The sequence below is a fragment of the Orycteropus afer genome, unplaced genomic scaffold (genome assembly GCF_000298275.1).
Source record: "Orycteropus afer afer isolate SDZICR_OR568_19922 unplaced genomic scaffold, OryAfe1.0 scaffold00575, whole genome shotgun sequence".
NCBI lineage: Eukaryota > Metazoa > Chordata > Mammalia > Tubulidentata > Orycteropodidae > Orycteropus > Orycteropus afer.
This window is the reverse complement of record NW_006922162.1, coordinates 1,050,206-1,057,421: the sequence shown is the minus strand read 5'-3', so window position 1 is coordinate 1,057,421 and position 7,216 is coordinate 1,050,206.

Below are 7,216 nucleotides of genomic sequence, written 5' to 3'. Positions count from 1 at the left end.
AACAACAACAACAACAATCTAATGTAATGAAATGCTGAGAAACTATTCCAAATGAAAGGAGATTAAAATAATAATAAGTAAATGCAGTGTGTTATCTGTAATTGGATACTGGATCAAAGTAAAAACAGTTAAAAATATCTTACAACTTAAAATGTTCAAACAGTGAAAATGTATTTCAAGAATAAAGAATATATTCAAGAAAACCAAAATTAATAGAATTTGATATCAGAGCCCCTCAGATAGAAGGAAGGTATAGAAATAAGAAGGGATATAAAACAAAGAAAGTGATGAATATATAAAAGAAGGTAAGACAATATTTATTATAAAAGCAATAATATTTACATCCATCAAGGGTTTTCTTGTCTGGTTTTTCAAAAGAAAGATATAAAAATAGTTAACAGAATATAAGTTGGGAAGGAGGAAAGGAAGTTTAAGTTATTTTAAGTTCCTAACATTATTCAGGAGTAGGGAAAAATTTTTATTTACTTTGTTGTTGTTTGATGCTGTAGAGTTGGCTCCAACTTATAACTACTCTATGTACAACAGAACGAAAAACTGCTCGGTCCTGAGCCAGCTACACAATTTTTGCTACACTTGAGCCTGTTGTTGAAACTACTGTGTCAATCCATCTTGTTCAGAGTCTTCCCCCTTTTTCACTGACCCTCCACTTTACCAGGCATGATATCTTTCTCCAGGCAACAGTCCCTTCTGACAACATGACCAAAATAGGTGAGACCAATTCTGGCCATTCTCATTTCCAAGGAGCATTATGGCTACACTCTCAAAGACAAATTTGTTTGTTCTTCTGGCAGTCCTATTTTCAGTATTCTTCACCAACACCACAATTCAAAAGCATCAACTCTTCTTCAGTCTTCCTTATTCATTGTCCAGCTTACTCAGAAAATGTCAATCAATCTGGACAAAAGTAGCCAATGATCTGTGGTGAAAAACAACCACAGTGTCCCACCCATCAAAGTTTCTTATTCAAAGAACTAAGGCAAAGGTGTCTCCTCAAATTAATAGAAAAAAAAAATCCCAAACTGTTTTCCAAGGAACCAAGGTAAAAGACCATGTTAATGAAGGCAATTCAGCATTTCACAATCCCCTCTGTATAACTGACAGAACAAATAGATGAAAATGGATAAGATTTGAACATTGTATTATCAATGGACTTATAGAAAACACTACACCCAAATATGGTGGAACATGTGGAACATTTACAAAAATTGATAGTACGAGGAGTCATAAAACACTGTTTTAATTTAAAACTCAATTAAAAGAGTGAATAATAATGTCTCATTTGATTGTGGATTAAGAAAGAAACACTGTTTTAAGTAACACATAGGTCAAAATAAAAATTCCAGATATCCACATCTGTAGGGCACAGCTAACGTAGCACTTAAAGAAAAATTTAGAGACCTACATGTGTATATTAAAATTGTTTTTAATTTTTAAATCAATGATTTAAACATATTTATAAAAATAGAAAAATTGGAGAGTTCCAGCAAGATGGTGGAATAGGCAGTCAATCTACACAGACCCTTTAAAACAAAGAAACAAGAAAACAATTGAAACAGATACAGAAGATAATGCTGAAACCCTGGGGTTTGAAGAGAAGGATAAGAAGTGGATTAAATACTGGCTAGTAGAAGGACATGAATGAAAACAGCAAATAAGGATCTGTGGAGTGTTGGCTAGCCTAATGGTGTTTTGAATGTTTGCAAGTGGTGTTCTGATCTTGGCAGCAACTTAATAATCAGATCTGCTTGTGGAGGACTGCACAGGTAGCCACATTGGTGGCTGACAATCAGAAAAGTGAAATATTCCCCTTGTTCCCCTTGTACATCACAACCTCCTGGTGAATGGAGATGTGGCTATCTCTCACCCCTGCATACGTTCTAGACAAGCAAGAATTCCAACCTGCTTTTGGGCAGGAAGGAAGTGGTCCCAGGACTAGGTGCCTTGTTCCCAGCCACTTTTGGGGCCAGTAGGAACATTTTCTGACCAGATACCCTGACTTTTGGCATGGCAGGAACTTTGTCTGGGAACAGGATTGTTTTGGTTACCTAGTGAGTGTCATTCTAACAGAAGATATACCACAAACAGAATGGCGTAAAACAAACAGGAGTTTATTCTCTTGTAGTCTTGGAGACTAGAAGTCTGAGTTCAAAGTGCCAGGCTCTAGGGGCTGGGTGAAAGTCCCTCAACCTTGGGCTTCAGCTCTGCCTCCTGCTGTCAGCCCACTAAAAGGCTTTTCTTCACTCAGGCAGCCACTGGCTGATAAGGCTGACAAACCCAAAGTCAGCAAGTAAATAGGCACAGTCCTAATGTTACCAACAATAAGGAAGGCCATTAATTCAAATCCAGAAGTCCAAGATCAGCAGGGTACGGCAGGCTGTTAAACAACTCAGCTACACACAGGATTCAAGCATGCCATAAGCTACAGACCTTTCTCAAAGCTGCTTTTTATATACTGGAAGCAGACCACATCTCCAAAGCAGCTACTCAGCTGCTCCAGTAGATTCCACCATGGAATTGATTGCCAGTCTCACCATGGGAAATAACTACATGCAGCTGCCCAGTCACTCAACCAGGCCTAGCTAAGTTGGCAACAACTTTAAATACCACAATGACCTTGCACCCAGTTACTTTTCAAGACAGTAGGAATTTTGTCTGGCATTAGATGCCCTGCCCACAGCTGCTTTTTGAGCCAGCAGTAACTACTCTGGAAGCAAGTGCCTTGTTCCTGATTGGGAGCTCTTTTTGTACTGGCAGCAGCTTTTTCTGGGTCCAGGCATCCTGCCCCCAAACACCTTCTGGACCAAGAGAAACTCATCTGAAATCAGGCACCCTGCACCCAGTTGCCTTCTGCCTACATAGCAACTAGTTCCAATATCAGCCACCAGATTCCCAGCAGCATTTCGGGCTGGCAAGAACTTTTTCTGGGACTAGTTGCCCTGCAGCAAGCCCCCTTTTGGGATGGCAAGAACTTTTTCTTGGATCAGGGGCTCTGTCCCAGATGACATTTGAGACACCAATAACTATTCCTGAGACCAGATGACCTGTCCCCAGCTGCTTTTTGAGTTGGCAAGAATTCCTCTAGAACTAGTCATCTTCTTCTAACCACCATTTAGCTTAGTAGTAACTTTTTTCAGGTCCAGATGCCCTGTCCCCAGACATCTCCTGGGTCAGCAGGAATTCATCTGAGAGCAGGTGCCCTGCCCACAGTTACCTTCTGGGTAGGTAGGAACTAGTATCAAGACCAAGTGCCCTGCTCACTGCCACTTTTTTTTTTTTTTTTTGCCAGCAAAAATGCAGCCAAGATGCCCTGATCCTCAGTTTTGTTTTTGTTCATTTGTTTTTAAATAGTTTCCTCCCTGCCCCCCGCCCCACTTTCTTTCTTTTTGTTTTTTTCTCTTTCCTTTCCCTAGTTTTTTTTTTTTTTGTTTTTCACCTTTTTCCAAGTTTCCTTGCTTTTTCTCTTTTCTTCTTTTTCTTTTCCATTCTTTCTATTCCTCCTTTTCTTTTTCTTTTTTTCTTATTTTTCCTTTATCCTGTTTCTCTTGCTCTAATTTCTTTGCCCCTCCTTAGATTTGTTTTCTTTTTCTCTTTGTCCTTCTTTGTCTTCTTTTCTCCTTTTTATAAAAAAAAAAAAATCCTTTCATTTACTTTTTTCTTTTAAGTGTGTGATTGTTGTTATTTGGGTTTTTTTCTCTTGTTTTTATTTTCATATTTGGTGTTGTGGTTTTGGTCCCATGTGGTTGGAGACAGCAACAACAGTGTCCCCATGATCCAATCATATTTGGACCTCCTGGAGCCTCACCCACTGGGAAAGGGCCATTATTTCCTTCTGCACCAACTGATCAACAATAGATGGCAGCCAATATCAATCTAACTCACCCTCAGCTGCTCTACATGAACAGCTAACAACATGTGTTCTCCTCCTTTGTCATACTCACCAAGAGATGGGCTGTCAGTGCCTAAGTGCTGCAAACCAGCAAACAAAGTAGTACACCAGTACTGCTTCTCTCCCAGATATATCAAAACAAGATAAAGTAAAAAAAAAAAAAAAAAACAACTTAAAAAAAAAAAAAAAAAACGAGCAAATCACACCAAAATATAATCAACAATTAAATATGAATACAATGGCATTACAATGACTCAGAGATAACTGGCAATCTCAGTTCCTACAAAAAAAAAAAAAAAATAAGATAAAGTAGAACAAACAAGGGAATAGCAAATAGAAGCAGAAAATAAGTAGTATTAGAACTACCTGATCAGGAATTCATAAGAATTATATTTAGGCACCTTCAACAGATTGACAGGCAGGTCAAGGAAAACACTGACAAAATCAATGAAAACACCAACAAAATTAAGGAAAACACTGACAAAATTCTAGAAAAATTTAGGAAAACAATAAAAGAACAAACTGATAAAATATACAAAATATTAGAAACCATAAAAAACAGCGAATAGAAATCCAGAAGATGAGTATTCATAGATATCACATTGAAAGGGGAAGAGACTAGAATAGAATCAATGAAAGGCAGAATCAGTCAGATTGAAGAAAAATCTTTTAATACCATATTTCCTTAAGCTATTAATTAGAAAAAAGATGCAAAAAAAGTGAAGAAAACCTAAGATTTATGTGAGAGACCATCAAGAGGAAGATCATATGTGTGATCAAAATTCTAGAACATGAGCGATAAATGAAACCACCAAGAAAATTGTCAGATTGGTTGGAAGAGAATTTCCCTAATATGATGAAAGACAAGAAAATATCCATTCAACAAGTTCAACAAACCCCAAACAGGATAGCACATAAAAGATAATCACAAAGACATATTATAATCAAACTATTATAATCAAACCAAAGGCAAGGAAAGAATTCTGAAAGCATAGGGAAAATGAAAATTTACCTACAAAGGGCAAGAAATAACATTATAAGCTCTGACTTCTCAGCAAAAGTCATGCAAGCAAGAAGGGAGTGGGATTACATATATAAAGCCTTGAAAGAGAAAAAAATGCCAACCAAGAATTATATACACAACAAAACTGTCCTTCCAATATCATGGTGAAATTAGGATTTTTCCAGATAAACATAAATTAAGGGAATTTTTTAAAATCTGACCAACTTTATAAGAGATTCTAAACAGAATCCTTTTGACAGAGAACCAACAACAGACAACCAATGATTGACATGCATAGCAGCATAACCTAGAAACCAACCCACACACAGAAGTATGCAGAGTGAAATAAACTTACAAGACTGAAAATAGGGAACCAGAGACATCAACTGGTATATGAGAACAAATACAAATCAAAAAGAGAGAGTAAAGAGTGTAAGTACAGAACTTCCAAACCAAGAGGAAGTCAAGATGATTTTGAGACATAAAAGACTGTTTTAAACTTGGGAAGAAAACAGTAAATCACCGGGTAACCTCAGAAATTGATCAAAATAAAAAAGATGAAAGGCAAAGTATTTATCAAATACTTAGTGCCTAAGGCATTTGACTGCTAAGCAGAAGGCTGGTAGTTCAAACCCACAAGCCACTCCTCGGAAGGAAGATTGGACATTCTACTTTTGTAGTGATACTGCCTTGGAACCCAAGGAGGGGTTGCTATGAGTTGGCTCCAACTCAACGGCAGTGCATTTGGTTTCTGGTTTCAAAACAGTAACAAAGGATGAAATCATAAAAATATTCATAAACAAAATGAGCTCAGCACCCATACTTCTTAGCACAGAAAATATATAGAACAAGAAGTCAGTAACGCAATAACAAAGCAAATCACAAAATGACAGTAATAAATTCATACTTGTTGATAATTACTGAGTATAAATGGATTAAGTCATCAATCAAGAGACAGAGAGATGTAAAATGGATTAGAAAACCTGACCTATCAATGTGCTGTCTAAAAGATGCACACCTTAGACAAAAAGAATCAAAAGTTAGAAAAAAATGTATCAAGAAAATAGCAGTCAAAAGAGAGCTGGAGTGATCATTTTAATTTCTGATAAAATAGACTTTAAGACAAAAACCATCATAAGAGACAAGGAAGGATATTATGTAATGATTAAAGGATCAAACAAGCAAGAGGACATAACCATAATAAATATCTATGTATATAATCAAAGAACACCTAAATATGTAAATCAGACTTTAACATAATGGAATAGAAAAGTAGATGGCTCCACAGTAATAGTAGGAGATTTTAATATGATACTTTCAATGAAGGGTAGAACAACTAGAAAGAAACTCAACAAAGACCTAGAAGAACTAAATAATACAATCAACCAACTTGACCTTATAAATATATACAGAGCACTTCACCCAACTGAAGCACAATATACCTTGTTTTACAGTGCATGTGGAATATTCTCCAGAAAACAACATATGTGAGGCCATGAAGAAAGTCTCAATAAAACCCAAAATATTAAATACTGCAAAGCATCTTCTCAGATCATAATGCTATAAAATCAGAAATCAACAATAAGTGGATCAAGGAAAAAAGAGCAAATACATGGAAACGAAATAACACCTTCCTAAAAAACTACTGGGTAATAGAACAAATAAAAAAAATGAAATTAAAAAATTCCTTGAAGATGGGTGGACAGGCTGAACTAATAGGTATGTCTATGAAGCAGGGAGTGTACCCAAGAACAGGTATAGGATTGGCAGACAATGGTCCTATAAGTTTATGTGCATGATCTGAATTCCCAGATGTATAGTAGAGCTGACAAGAGGCAAGGTGGTAGTCACTGCTTGGTCACAGCCATCCAGAGGGGCTGAGTAATTGAACCTGTCATCTTGGGACCATAGTCGCAGGGGACCTCAAGCTCAATTGGCATAACATACTACACAAAACATTGTTCCACCTCCTACTTTGGCGAGTAGCAACTGGGATCTTAAAAAGCTTGCAAGCTGCCATCTAGATGAAACGATGGGTCTCTCCTCATCCAGAGCAAAGAATGAAGAAAAACAAACATTCATGGATCCAATCAGTCCTAGTGACTGATACACCATCAGATCGGCAGCCTATACAACTATGAGACCAAATGAACTAGATGGTGTCCGGCTACCAATGTCAACCACTTGGAAGGGGATCTATGTAGGAGATACTGGATAGAAAGGGAGAACAAGGTGGACAAAACTCAAAATCATTTGGACAAAAAAAAGGTGGGGGGGGACCAGGTTTGCTGGTCCGATAGAGCCTG